Here is a 14,856-nt window from a genome sequence, read left to right as displayed (position 1 = left end):
CTCAGTTTGAGTTCCTTGAGTCATACAGCAGGTTCCCACTGGCTGTCTGTTTTACATATGGCAGTGTACATGTTTCCACGCTATTCTTTCCATTCGTCCCACCCTCTTCTCCCCGCCGTGTCCACGCTATTCTTTCCATTCGTCCCACCCTCTTCTCCCTGCCGTGTCCACAAGTCTGTTCTCTATGTCCACATCTCCAGTACCGCCCTGCAGATAGGTTATAGATGAGTAGATTTTTAAACAAGCAGCGTCACTGTTCATCAAGAGACATCAACTTGTTTTGTGTTAAAGTCTTAAGGTTTATACTATACACTGTGTAACTTAGTTCAGAAAGAAAGTGTAAGTCTTTATATGATTAAATAACCTCTCTTTCTGCCATCCATCCCATGGGCTTCTTCCTCTCCCATTTAGTAAGAATACATCATCAGCTATCTAAAAGTAGAGACTACTGTGGGAGCTAGAGAGGCTCCTGTCTAGGAAGAGTGCAAATAGTGCTTAATGACCACATAATGTATACACATAAGCAAGACAAAGATTCACTCATTGAATAGGGCTTGTCACTGGAGGACCTTTCATTTCCTTCCCACATTGATAATGTCAAACTCCAAAAATAGTCACAACCTAGAACCTGAGAGTTATGTTTTATTTGGTGGGAATTTTTAGGACTTCAATCCTGGGAGGCAGACTCTTTATAACCTTGACATAATTGCTCCAAGGAGGTAGCCAGGAGGGTGGGAATCAGGTTATATAGAAGTTTGCAGCAAGGGACAGGTAGTCTGAATATCAAAAGATTGTTGTTAGTTAAGGAAAACCAGGTATCTCAAGGAATTTGGCACTTTTCTATGTATGGGAGGATGAAAGAGGCTGGGCTCACTGAAATCATTCTTCTCACATGCATCACAGCTATCTGAGGTAGGCATCCTGCTTCTTGATTTTTTGCATCCTTAGTTCCTTTTTCACTGTAGGGAGTAGCAGCGGCTGCTGGATCATAAGCATTGTTCTCCCTTTTGGGTGCCCTCAGGGCTCAGAAATTCACACTTGGGGGCCTGAAATTGCTGATGGCTGCGACATCCTTGTTTACTGATATGGCAGGAAATACTCTATTTCACAGTAGTCTTAGAATCTACAATTTTGTGAATGTTCTTTTTCATTCAGCAAATCAAACAAGGTGCCTTCTTTGAGTCAGGCACTGTGCAGTGCTAGGGCCAACAACACGTCCCCTACTCTTGAGGTGCTGGTAGCTTAGAAGCAGCGACTGATCCAACGCGACCCTGTAGAATGTTACCTGTGACATGGGGGAGGCAGCTGCAGGAATACCCAGCCCCCTCCAGGAGGGACCCGGAGAGGCTTCTGTGAAAGGCGCTGTTTTAGCTGAGTCTTCAGGTCACAGCCAGAGGTAGACATGAAGGAAAGGAATTTCACACCAAGGGACGTTTCCAAGTCTTGAAAGAAGGCGATCTGGTGGCAAAGACGTCTACTGTTTAAAGTGTTTGAGGGGCATGGGGGCCACGATTGGAGCTAATGCGGGAGAGAGTGGTCAGATTCTGAAGATCACCATAGAGGCCAAGTTCAAGACCTTACTGGATGGGCAACAGGGAACCCCTGAAGGGCTTGAAGCAGTGGCAGGACACGTTTGTCTTAGAAAGTTCAGGGCAGAGGGAGGAAGAATGGGCCCTACTGCCTAAACAAGTCAGGAGAAGATGAGGGCTTCAACTCAGAGGGTGACAGTGGTGGAGGAGAGGTGGTGATTGAGGTCGATTTGGGAGAATTTGGGTCTCACCTCAGAAGGGGTCAGTCCACTGAGAAGATATCCCTGCCAAGAATAAATACATCCTTCTGCCAAAGCCTGAAATATATAGACAACTTAAAACAGGAGTTTAGGTTTCATATCCAAAGGCCAGATCAGAGAGGCAAGCCTGGGGGCTTCCCTCTGTTAACCTGGAGACTCAGCAAGGAGCTAGGGGCAGAGCCCGCAGCAGCCTGGGAGTCTGGATTCCATTCCCAGCTCAGCCACAAAGCAACTGTTGTCCTTGGGCAACTTACTTCTCCCCTTGAGTCCTGTTTTCTCCCTCACAGTCCACTACCTCGGAAGGATGCTTCTGAGTCTGGAGGAAGAGTAAGCTAAGGCCGTGAGTGCACTGTGGGTGCCGGCTGGGTCTCACAAGTCCTCAAGGGCTGAGTTGGCAGCCTTGTGCTTGCTCTCCAGCTACCAGGGCCAAGGGTGAGCTCTTGTTGGCTTGGCCATCATCTCAGGCCGTGATGACTAACTTGTAAGGATCTATCAATTATTCAAAATCAAATTAATTGTCTCTGCCGAGCACAAATATCCTTCACAAAGACTTTTGCCAGCAGACCAGCTGATCTCATCAACAGGCAAGAAGCGCAGATCTTTAATTAGATTTTTGATGAAAAATTGTGTTTAATTTCAAGTATAATCAATTATTAATTACTGTAATGAGCGAGTCTGACTGGGTTTACTAATTAACTCATTTAAAAATTATGAATAACCTTTTCATTTGTAATTATTTTTTACATCCTATCAAGTTCCAGAGAAGAATTGCATCACCTCACCAGCAGAGAGGGAGTTGAAAACAGAGGGTGGGAAAGAATTGTTCTTTCCCCGGGGTCTGCTCAGGGCTGCCACCTCTGGATGGGGCTCAAGATCCACTTGACTTTCAGTTTCTTAGTTGGAAAGTTTATTGAGAACTAAGCAACTGGTGACCTTTCATTTGTAGACACATTGGCCGCTATTTCATAGGAAGATGGAGAAGCTGGAGTCTGCTCTGATTACCCATAAAGGCTGCAGGACCCAGGGCCTCGCCCTGGGGCTGTCTTCTCATCCCCTAGGATGTTACTGTCTGCTCCGCCCTGGGCTGGGAACCTAGGGAGGACCCTCACTGAGCCTCGGGGAACCTCTTAAGGATCACACATAATCTCAAAAAAAAAAAAGGATCACACAAAGATGTGTGATTTTTGCCTCTGAAGGACGGCCTTTCAGAGGGGCCACCACTGGGGTGAGGTGCCTTGCCTTAGTCACCCATTCTCTCTATAAAGGTTTTCAGGTTGCTTTAGTCTCCATTTGAATACCCTTCCTTTTCTTTCCCAAAGAAAAGCAATCTGTTCGAAGAACAAAATGGGGAAAGAAGGGTGTGAGGGGAACGTCCTTTGTAAGCCAGACTGTGAAATGTGTGCCGTCGTGGCAATAATGCTTTATTTGATAGCATTTAATCATTTTAAAAACATTTTCACCCCAAGAAGCAGTGTGGTTTAGAATAGTAGAAATAACAGGGGTCACTTTTTGTGATTAATGATCAGGGCAGTTAGCTTCGATCATACCTTGTCCACACAGCCCTAACTGTTCTAAGCGCTTTGCTTGGGTTTTTCTCATTGAAATCTCCCAGCAGCCTGTGGGTTATTATCCCCAAATTACAGATAAGGACATGGAAACTCTATGAACTTAAGTAACTCATCTGCTGTTACACAGTCAATGGCTAGACTCTGCACTCAGCTTCTTGAGCTGATGCTTTTAATCTTTTTTTTTTTTTTCCTCTCTTTTGAGCTCACAGTCTTAAGCTTTATGCTGTAACTTTCCCATCTGAGTAGTGTAGTGTTAGTCACTCAGTCATGTCTGACTCTTTGCAGCTCCATGGACAGAGTCTAACAGGTTCCTCTGTCCATGGAATTCTCCAGGCAAGAATATTAGAGTAGGTTGCCATTCCCTTCTCCAGGGGATCTTCTGATCCAGAGATTGAACCCCGGTCTCCTGCACTGCAGGTGGATTCTTTACCATCAGAGCCACCAGAGAAGCCCATCTTAGCATCTGATATTTTAAATTTTTACTATGTACCTAGCATTGGTCCAAGCCATTACTATACTGTTATCATCTCTCTGAACACTGAAAACAGTTCTGTGTCTTCTGGAAGAGGAAACTAAAGCTCAGAGAAGTTAACGCTTTGCCAGGGTTGCACAACTAGTAAATGACATAGGGTTTCAAAGGCCGTATTCTCAGCCACTACCCTGTAGCTCAGATGATGGAGGCTCAGAATACCCCATTCAGGCCCTGACTCCACACCTTGCTGGCTGTGTAAACTTGAACAAGTGGCTTAACCTCTCTGAACTTCAGTTTCCACTTTCCCTGTGGCTGATGTGGCTGGAATGATTAGGCCCTTTTTACAGGAGAGGAAACCGAGGGTAGTATTGTGGTTGAGAGCCTGAGTTCTAAAATAAGGCTGTGCTGTGCTGTTCTTAGTCACTCAGTTCTTTGTGACCCCACAGACCGTAGCCCGCTGAGCTCTTCTGTCCATGGGGATTCTCCAGGCAAGAATACTGGAGTGGGTTGCCATGCCCTCCTCCATAAAATAAGGCTACCTCCTTTCAAGTCCCACTTCTGCTGCCTAAGGTGCTTTGAGACCTTAGGCAAGTTAATTTAACCTCTCTTAGCCTCAGTTTACCTGTCTATAAAATGGGGATGATCATAGTGGCCACTTCACAGGGTTTTGTGATGTTCCAGTAAGATAATTTGCATAAAGCAGCTATCCCACTGCCTGGCACAGAGTGGGCGCTCAATAAATGTTAGATACTGTTATGATTATTAATAGGATCATTAGTACGGTTAGCATCCCATGGAAAAGAGTAAATCTTGAGAGAGAACTTCAGCCAGCATCGTCTCACAGCAGCGCCCAAAGGCTCCCCAGCCTGCGTTAGTCACAAGGGCAGCTGACAGAACAACCAAGGGGACCTGTCAGAAAGCATTTGTAGGGATGTCTCTCCATTCCAGGGAAGCAGCCGCAAGAATCATTACCCCAAAAGCACCTCACGTCATTTCTTTAACTAGGACAAAAGTTGATTTTTGCTTCCCTGCCAGGCACCTCTATCCAGATAAAACCAACAGCTTCCCTCGAGTTCTGAATCTCTGCATAAAAAGCAGACTCTGAGAACTGCGAAAGAGTGTCGAGTCATATCTTGAGGAGTCTTCAAGCACCTGTCTAGCCAGATCAGCCTTTAAATCAGGAGATTTTTTAAAAGGCTTGTTAATAATACAAAAACCAGGAAGAGCATTACATTTAAATGGAGACCCAGAGAGTACCGTGGGATGCTGGTTTCTTTTGTTGTCAGGTCCAGGTCCCTCCAGAGGGTCGGGCCTCATTTGGGTGATTTCTCTAAAGAGAGTAGGTGTTCTGATCTCACTTCCCAGGTGGCTTAGTGGTAAAGAACCTGCCTGCCAATGCAAGAGATGTGGATTCAATCCCTGGATCGGAAAGATTCCCTGGAGGAGGGAATGGCAACCCACTCCAGTATTCTTTCCTGGGAAATCCCATGGACAGAGGAGCCTGCCAGGCTACAGTCCATGGGATTGCAAAGAGTTACATACAACTGAGTAACTAAACAACAGCGTTCTGACTGGAAGAGAAGATGGAATTCAGTGGAAATCTCAGCTCTGCCACTCTCCAACTGTGTGACTCTTCTGAACTTTGGTTTCTTCATCTTCCACTGGGAAGAATAGTAGTACTGCCCTCTGGAGGCTGTTAAGAAGGTTAAAAGAGGCATGTGACAAAGGAGGAGTCTCTTGTTGGTGGCCTCGGGAGACTGCTGTTACTTGTTCTTGAACCTCAGTTATCTCAGCCAAGGATGGGGTGGGAGTAACTGATCCTTTTAGGTCCTTTCCAGTCTGCAAATTGGTGTTCAAAGGAAACTGAGCAAAGACACTGAGGGTGGAGTCCCAAGCGTGGGCTGCAGCAGCCTCTGGGTAACTGCAGAACATTCCAACATGCTCCAAAGCCATGAGGGACTCTGTTAAAATTAGGTTGCATTTTTCACCTCCACCAGCAGCTGACTGTGAATTGGAAAAAAAAATCAGAATCCTTGTTCGAAATGGTGATAGTTTAATTTATAAGTGAGAATGTTGTAGAGCTTAATTGCTGCTTTTCAAAAGGCAGCTTCTGGAGAGCATTGCTGGTTGGGATATTATTGCAGTTCATGGTCTGGAAGAGCTTGAGTCATCCAACTCTTAAAGTCATCTGGGCAGTATTGACAGAGGTGGACTTGGGCACTCAGTGTGACTTGCGCAGACTTGGGCAGCGTCCCTCATGCTGGCATGGGCCAGGCACATCTGTGCACAAGACTTCCTCATGGCAGCAATCCAAACAGGAGGAGTCTTAGATTTCCCTTCCCGTTTGGTAGCGTGGTCTCCCATCTCCTAATGTCTTATTCTCTGCTGCAGTTGTTCAGTCACTCAATCATGTCTGACACTTTGTGACCCCATGGACTGCAGCGCTCCAGGCTTCCCTGTCCTTCACTGTCTCCCGGAGTTTGCTCAAACTCATGTTTGTTGAGTTGATGATGCCATCCAACCATCTCATCCTCTGTTGCCCCCTTCTCCTCCTGCCCTCAATCTTTCCCCAAATCAGGGTCTTTCCAGTGAGTCAGCTCTTTGCATCAGGTGGCCAAAATGTTGAAGCTTCAGCATCAGTCCTTCCAATAAATATTCAGGGTTGATTTCCTTTAGGACTGACTGATTTAAGCTCCTTGCTGTCCAAAGGACTCTCAAGAGTCTTCTCCAACACCACAGTTTGAAAGCATCAGTTCCTCAGCACTGATCTTTCTTAATGGTCCTACTCTCACATCTGTACACGACTACTGGAAAAACCACAGATTTGACTATAAGGACCTTTGTTGGTAAAGTGACGTCTCTGCTTTTTAATACACTATCTAGGCTGTCTCGGCTGCAGACTCTGTCTCAACACAGTGCTTGGCACAGAGTAACTGTGCTCAGTGAGATATGACTGAACCAAAGGCTTGCAAGATGGTAAAATCTGCCAAGGTGTTTCTAGGCAGAATAGCATGGGCACAAGCATAGTGGCAGAAATGTGCATTTTATGTCCTAGGCCTCGAGTACAGGTGAAGTGGATGTGAAATGAATAGAGGAAGCATTAGAGACCGAGGCCAGGGTGATTGTAGCCCCTGCTGCCCCACAGTTATGCCCACTTGGTTCAGCTCCTGCAATATCAGGATCTCAGATGCCATTGGCTTCCTAAGCACAAGCCTGCTGCACTCTGGGCCTGGGTGTTATTAGTGAGCAATAAGGCTCATTTTCTCCCCTTTCTCTTCGACTTCACATCAGGCCTTTTGGATGGAAGCCATAGATTTAGCTTTTATAGCCCAAAGAATGGGAAATAGAGATGATTGAACTTGATCTTTTAGGAGGAGGAAAAAGTGATAAAGATACAGAATCCTGTAAAGATACAGGATCCTGTATTAAAGGCTTTCTTTCCAAGATTGATTCCTTCATTCTGCTCTGTGGGAATTACTAATAGCAAGATATATATAGATTGTTCTCTTTATGACAGACCCCAGACACATATCCTTCAACCCCCCAAAAGGAGGACTTGAGGAGGCCAGCATGGCTCCCTGCAGTTGTCTGCAAGGCCGGCTCGTGGAGGAGAGGACAGGCTTGCTCCGTGGACTAACAAGGGCAGAACAGGCACTCAGGGTGAGAATCGTGGGAAGGCTGACTCTGGCTCGATGAGAAAAGACTCCTTTCAGAGGCAACGGCCTTTGCGGGTGGGCTGCCTGTGTCTGCAACCAGAGGGGAGACTCAAGTTTTGCAGCTCCGCAGATCAGTGGCTCCCGTCCACATCATCCTTCTGCCATGACTTCCGATGCCACCCACACCAGGACCTGATCTCCTTCAGAAGAGTTTCTGGACCTGTGAAATCAGAATAAACAGAATAGTCCTGGCTAGGACTAGCTGAAGTGATTAAGTCATTCAACGTGCTTCAGCTCAACATGAAAGAAAATTGTCCGTCTTGCAGACCTCCCTCCTTCCCCAGCCTCGTTTATCCTCCAGTTGGCAGAACCCCACCAGGAGCCAGAGCTCAAGGGAACCCACTCGTCCAGACCATGTGGGTTGGCCCCCCAGGGCACAGAGCAGGGAGAGAAGGATAAGGTGGGTCTGGAGGGTGAACAGATAGCATCAATCTCCCCACCCTTCAGAGTTCTTGCTCTAGCAACCTTCAGGGCTCTAGACTAGGATTGAGACCCACAACCCACTCAGGTGTGTCTCCCTTACCTATACACCCACTCAGCCACCAGGCCCCGATTGCCTATTTTTAAAATCAGATTTATTGAGATACAATTTACATACAGAAAATTAATCCCTTTTAGGCACCCCATGCTATGAATTCTGACAGCATCATGTGACCATCACTACATCAACACACAGAATATTTCCATCACCCCAAAGGTTTCTTTTGTCAAGTCAGTCCTCTCTCTTCATCCTCAGACTCTGGCAACCACTCATCTAGTCCCTATCTCCATAGTTTTAGGTACTGTCTTTGAGACGTGTAGCAAAGAAGTGATGTATTTACTGGATTCAAAGATTAGGTGTTACCTACCATAACCGTCAAACTGTAAGGCTTCTAAGTGTTGTTGAGAAAATTTTAAAATATAATTTTAGAATTCAAGATATGAAGGCACAGAGCTGAAACATTTTAGGTTTCTCTATGTGTTATACTTGACCTCCTTAGAGGACTGCAGCCAAGACCACCATGTAGTCAGCATGAATCCACAAGTGTAGATACTCCTCCCTTTTTCATGGACCATCTTTTCAGGAACATATTTCTAAGTGTTAACACAAAAATCTTGTTCTGGTAAAATTTGATACCTCTATCATATTTGTGCCATTATTATATCATTGCTTTCCTCTATTTCCAACTGTTTGCTGTTGTAAACAGCGCTTCAGTGACGAGAAAGAAAGAAAACTTGCTTTTTTTTCTTCTTTCACTGACTTTGTTGGGGGGGGTATTTCCCTGAGCAGGATTTCTGGGTCACAAGGTGTAGACAGTTCAAAGCTCTTGTGACTTGGCTGCTGAGGGCTCCTCAGAAGGATAGGACTGAATCCCTGGGTCTCCAGCTAAGTACCCAGTTCCCATTCCCGTTTGGGGCTTTGTGTCTGCTCTTGGGTCAGCTGGTCCAATGAGGTTACAAGTAGCCCTGAGACCCAGAGAGGTAAAGGAGCTTCATTTGTGGAGGGAACCACCTGCCTTCTCCCAGTCAGTCCCTTCTGAAAGCTTAGCTCATGTGTCCCTTTCTCAGCGAAGCTCCTCTGATGACCTCACACTAGGCCAGGAACCCAGTCATACGCTCACAGTGCCAGGAGTCTCACCGTCATAGCAGCTGGGGCCTGTGTCTTAGACCGGCTCAGCTCCATCTCCACTGTTAGACTGTAAGCTCCGTGGGGGCGGGAGTGATTTCTGTCTTGCCCAGCGCTATGGCCACAGCTTCTTGTACCAGCATGTGGCAGGATGTAGCTTGTGTTCAGCAAAAGTGTGTTGAGGGAGAGAGAGGAGGCGAGGATGTTGGAACCAGAACCCAACAGATGTTGCAAGGCGTGGAGTGGAGGGAGAGAAAATGGTAAGCATAGAAGCTTAGGTTCTTACAGGGAACAGAGACCAAAAGTCTAGAGGCGGAGAGATCGTAGCAGGATGAAAAGAGGTTACTGGAAACTAAGGGAAGGGGAAACCAGGGGTGGCATCGGGGCGCAGACCTGGCGTTGGACCCTCATCTGTTCCTTCCAGCTGTGAGACTGGAGTGAGAACCTTGCTCTCTCTGAGCCTTGATTTCCTCCTCCTGTGAAAGCAGGTAATAGGCTGTTGCAAGGAGGCTGTGACAATAGGGTACCTGCTTCTTTCTAACAAGAGCCACTAGTGAATGAAATCTGTCTTCCCCTCCGCCAGCAAACAAGGTATGTTGAATATGAGGGCCAGTTTGGAAATGTCTCAAAAAAGAAAGGACCCAAGTTTATTAGTATATTCATGTTTTGTAACAACAGCAACTACAGAGACTGACAGAGACAGCGCACTCTTCCCAGGACTTGGGTGGTGGGATGGGGGGCTTGCCCCATGAGTAGTTCCAAGGCCCCTGAAGAGGCAGTATAGCTCATAGTCGGTCAGGGACCAAGCTGTGTGTCCAGAATCCTCCTTCCCCAGCTGCACCCTGGGCGTGTGGAAGAAGAATTGATTTTTCCAGATTTTTCGCATCCTTGGAAAGAACCTGTCCCCAAGTCCTTGTTTCTATTCTGAACTAAGTACTGTGAAATAACATAATTTAATTGCACTTAGATGCAGAGAGAAAGTGAGAATGGTCTCCCTCATGGCTGTTTTTCCACTATTGTAAACACCTAGTTATAGAGAAGAGGTGGTACACTCAGGGCTGACTTAGAGCTACAGGCTGGGGACAGAGGTGAGGAAACCCAGCCAAGCAGCTCTTCCTCGCGGGGGGGGGGGGGGGGGGTGGAGGAAGGGGAGAGAAAGAGGAGCGGGCAAGGGGAGAGGGGGTGAGTTGGCCGTAAAAAGCGCAGTGTGTCCTTCCTTCTCTCAGTGAAACAATGAAACCACAGCTAAACATCCAGCCGGGTGGGTGGTCCCTGGTAGGCGCTGAGGATATGTGGGTCTCACTCTTCCAGGCAGCCAGATCACCCAGAGATTTGAGCCCCTCTCAGATTCAGCAGCCAAGGGCCATCTGCACATGGAGGGACTTCAGGTAATCTGGGATAAAGTAGAGGGAGCTTCCGAAGACTGAGGTTCGAGACAGCAAGGAGCATTCACTGAGCCTGTCTGCAGGGCTGTGTCCTGGGCTACTGGACCGACAAAGCCAGATAAGCTAGCATCACTGCCTTGAGTCTTCTGTGGCTTGATGGAAAGCCAGATGTGTAAGGAGCCAAAGGCAATAGTAGACAGATGATAAAAGCTTGTTACGGGGGTTTGAACCTTATCCCTGTGGGAGTCCAAAGGAGAGAGCAATTCATTGTAGCCAGGAAGATCAGATAAAATTTCCCCAAGGCATTGAGCCTTGTAAATCAAGGAAGATACTGAAAGAGAAGCTAGGAATGGCTTTCTGGAAGATGGAACAGTCCAAACAAAGGCAAGCGACGCTAGATAGAAATGTTGGCTGTTTTTGGCACCTGTCTCAGAAGACTGTGTTAAAATACCCATTTGTGCTTTGCACTTACCACAGGCCTCAGTCTCTCTGTTACTGAAGGCTCTCAGTGCGGAACTGCAGAAACTACGGGTACTGCAGGAGGACGCAGGCCGCCTCCCCACTTAGAGCAGAGGCTCCACTGGGCGGATGCCTAAGAAATTCCTTGCCTTCACATGAGGCCTTTTAAACCCATCAATCCTCCCCAGCATCCCTGCTCTGTAGAAGATTATTAACTGCATTTTTTTTTTTTTATCCTGCAAACCCCAGATATGGAAACTGAGGCCTGCTGCAATTAAATTACTTGTTTACCTGGAAGGACAGCTAAGTCATGGAGCTGGGTCTAGAAACCAGGTTTTCTGATTCCAAGTCCTGTATTCCTTAATTAGACCATGCTGGCTCTCAGAGCCCTCCTCTGATGTCTTCCGCTGCTGCTGCACTCCATCCCTGAGGCCCAGAGCAAACAAGGGGGACTTTGCCATCCTCTCCAGCGATGTCCTTTGCCCCTCCCGCCCCCTTCCATACCACAACCTCCTCTGATCTAACAGAGGTGGCAGCTCACATGCATCAAGAGCTAACCACGTGCCAGGCATGTTCTGCTACATGTGTTTCTCATTTAAGCTTTCAATGATCCTACCCATCCAACAGACATTTGTCAAGTACCAGCCATGTGCTGGGCTTCCCGGGTGGCTCAGATGGTACAGAATCTGCCTGCAGTGTAGGAGAGAGACCTGGGTTCAATCCCTGGATTGGGAAGATCCCCTGGAGGAGGGCATGGCAAGCCACTCCCGTATTCTTGCCTGGAGAATCCCCATGGACAGAGGAGGCTGGCGCGCTACAGTCCATGGGGTTGCAAAGAGTGGAACATGACTGAGCGAGTAAGCACAGCACAGCCGTGTGCTAGGTTCCATTCTGTTTTTATTTCCATCTCATAGATGAGAAACTAAGGCCCGAGGGGAACAAGTCAGTTGTCCAAGGCCACGTCACTAGTGAGTGCGAGAGCCAGAATTCGCCCCAGAGCCTGCCTTCTTCACGGTGTGCTATACCATTCCCATAGCTGGAATTGGGCTGGGGTGGGACTGGCGTGGTTTACCGATCTGAACTGCTGAGAGGATGCAAGGAACTCCTTACTAAAGAGAGAAATTACCTTTTCTTATGGAAGAAAATGGAGCATCCACCCCTGCCCCCGCTCCACCCTGGGACGTGCCTTGTGCCAGGATTGCCACGAGTATCTGTGGCATTGAGCAGAGCTGTGGTGTGCATGCACAGTGCTCCAAGATTGGAGAGCAGAGGAGGCCCAGATGACATCAGGGACCTTGATACACATTGCTTATTGAGCCCCAGCCCCTCATGTTATCTGATTTGTTGTCCTCCGGGCTTCATGGGGCTGTGGCATTAGCTTGTCACCAGTGTAACATTTCATTTCAAAGGAGGCCTTTCCTGCTGGTATATGGAAGACAGCTAGATTTATTGCACCTTTGAGCCTGGAGTTAGATTTTGCTCATAGCCTCCAGTGGGGGAAGAGGGGAAAAAAATGCCAGTATCATTAATTGTGCTCTGGCCTGTGTTTCATCACGTTGTCCTAAATTTTACCATTCGGGCCATCTGTAGAATTTTACAGCAAGACAGGCTCAATGGACTCATGTTTGTCTTAGTGTGTGAGTCTCTCTGTATATATAAGCACATACATGACTGCCCACTATACAGGCAAAAATGATATTTGAGAGGAGGTAGAATGGTGGGGTAGCAAAGCTTAAAATGAGAATTATAGAAGTGGCATTTTTCTTTACCTGAAAACTGAAAACTCCTCTTTGGAAACTTGTTTATACATCCTCACTTTTCTGTAAAGCATTAAATTCATTAAATTGTACTGTGCATATCCCTACTTGTGTCAGTCTGGGGCTGCATAGGAAGTTTCCCATGTAAATCTTTGCATTAGTCTGTGTATTAAACCTGGGTGTTCTTTCTTTCATTTATTAAGCAACGTAATAATAATGTCTTATATTTTCAATACACTTGATAATCTATGAAGGACTTTCCTTAAATTTAATCCTTATAAGAACCCCAGGAGATGATTTTATGTTCTTTCCCTTTCTACAGATGAAAAAAACTGAGGGTCAGAGTGGTTAGGTAACTTACCTCCAGATGCATAGCCGGTTAAGGCGAGAGCTGGGAGCCTGGCTCTCTCTACAGATCTGCTGCACTGGGCACATAGGTGGACAGCAGAGCCAGCAAATGGCAGGGAGCACCGGACACAGGCTGTCAGGCGGTGTGCACAGGAGAGGTGCTGGAGTAATGGCTAGGAACCGGGACGGACGGGAGAGCAGAGGGCACTTTTGGCCGTGGGCTATGGTGGAAATTCTCACAGAAGATGTTAAGATTTGAAGTAGGCCTTGAAGGATGGGAGAATGATTTTAAAAATAGGAAAAGTAGTGGCCGTTCCACATAGAGGCATTGCATCAGCGAAGCCTGGGGCCTGGATGGACAAGAGTGTTCAAGGAACAGGAGAAACCCACACAAATAGAGGCTCCAGGACAGGGGGAAGCCATGAGGAGTCTCAGGTACTGTATTTGACAAGCCTTCCAAATGCTGGAGTTTTCTAGCCTCATGAAAAATATCACCAGCGGAGTTTGAGTAGTAAGGCAGGTCCATATAATAGATGTCCTCTTTTATTTTCCATTTTTGTTATTTCCACAGTTTCACATCTAACCAGAAAGGCAGTATGTGTACAGTGCTTGGGGACAGATTCTGGGCAGTCTGAATCCAGTTCAGATCTGAAGTGACTCTCTGCCTCTTATGAACTGTGTGACCTTGGGCAAGTTGTTGGACCTCTTAGAACCTTAGTCTCCTCATCTTAGTAGTACCTACAGTGTAGGGCTTTGCAAGGATTAACTGATAATAGCTTCCCTTGTGGCTCAGATGAAAGAATCTGCCTGTAATGCAGGAGACACTGGTTTGCTCTCTGGGCTGGGAAGATCCCCCGGAGAAAGGAATGGCCACCCACTCCTCCTCTTCTATTCTTGCCTGGGAAATCCTGTGGAAAGGAACCTGGTAGGCTACAGTCTATGGGATCACAAAGAGTAGGACACAACTGAGCAACTAACAGAGACATGTTTGTCAAGCACTAAGCATAGTGCTTGGTATTTTTAATGACAGTGGCTATTGTTATCATCATCATCAACACGATGCCTAGAACTCTGGGCTGTCCTAAACGTCCTAGCCAAAGGGCTGAGCCAAACCAGGGGTCCCTAGAATATCCAAGAACTGAGTGCCTGGTTCTGTGCACAGACAGGGCAGAGAGGCAAGAAAATGTAGTCTAATTCCAAAGAGCTAGAAAACACTCCCATGGGCAGGAGACTGGGAAGCTGTGGGGAATAAAAGAGGGACACTGTACACTCTGTTCCATTAGAGTTTAAAACACTCTTTCAAAACACTTCTCATTATAAAGAAATAGCATCCCTCGTTACATATCCAGGTGGCAGACTCAGTGTTAAGCTGTCCGCCCTCATTCTTCCCACTGAACTGACTGTTCTGGAGGGGAAAGACCTATCCTAATAATATATACACAAATTAAAACTCCATTTAGAGGTACAGCAGGGACCACCTCCTAATTGACTTTGATCACTGGGAAAAAAAAAGAAAGCCAGTTACGTGGTTGGTTTGCCAAAGGAAACCAGGCGATGGGCGGGTGCCTCACGGAGCCCTGCGACAAGACGTTTCTCTAGTAGCTATGGAAATGGAACCTAGCAACAGGCACGTCCTCCCGCTGGAGCTCCCAAGGCGGAATGAAGCCCCTGGTTGCTTTGGCCCCGTTTGATGGTTCAATGGAGGGGACAAGGCCTCACATGTGAGAGGCTGGTCCTTGGCTAAGTTGAGACACCT

The 14,856-nt window shown here is 47.0% G+C and overlaps 1 protein-coding gene and 1 long non-coding RNA gene across 2 annotated transcripts in view; one reads left to right on the top strand and one right to left on the bottom strand.

Annotated features, from left to right (window-relative positions):
• The window catches only part of TENM4 (teneurin transmembrane protein 4), an 848,025-nt gene that overhangs the window by 601,464 nt on the left and 231,705 nt on the right, over nucleotides 1-14,856 (top strand). The gene's annotated exons all lie outside the window — the stretch shown is intronic.
• On the bottom strand, nucleotides 625-14,689 carry LOC145524752 (uncharacterized). Its single transcript, XR_014067801.1, has 4 exons — nucleotides 14,626-14,689; nucleotides 13,114-13,366; nucleotides 11,287-11,421; nucleotides 625-7,705 (listed from the first exon to the last, which is right to left on the bottom strand). It is a non-coding gene; the product is annotated as an uncharacterized LOC145524752 (long non-coding RNA).

The sequence above is a fragment of the Giraffa tippelskirchi genome, chromosome 10, assembly GCF_054371585.1.
Source record: "Giraffa tippelskirchi isolate mGirTip1 chromosome 10, T2T-mGirTip1v1.2.pri, whole genome shotgun sequence".
Classification (NCBI taxonomy): domain Eukaryota; kingdom Metazoa; phylum Chordata; class Mammalia; order Artiodactyla; family Giraffidae; genus Giraffa; species Giraffa tippelskirchi.
The sequence above is the reverse complement of the archived record's forward strand: the minus strand, read 5'-3'. Positions and strand labels throughout refer to the sequence as shown.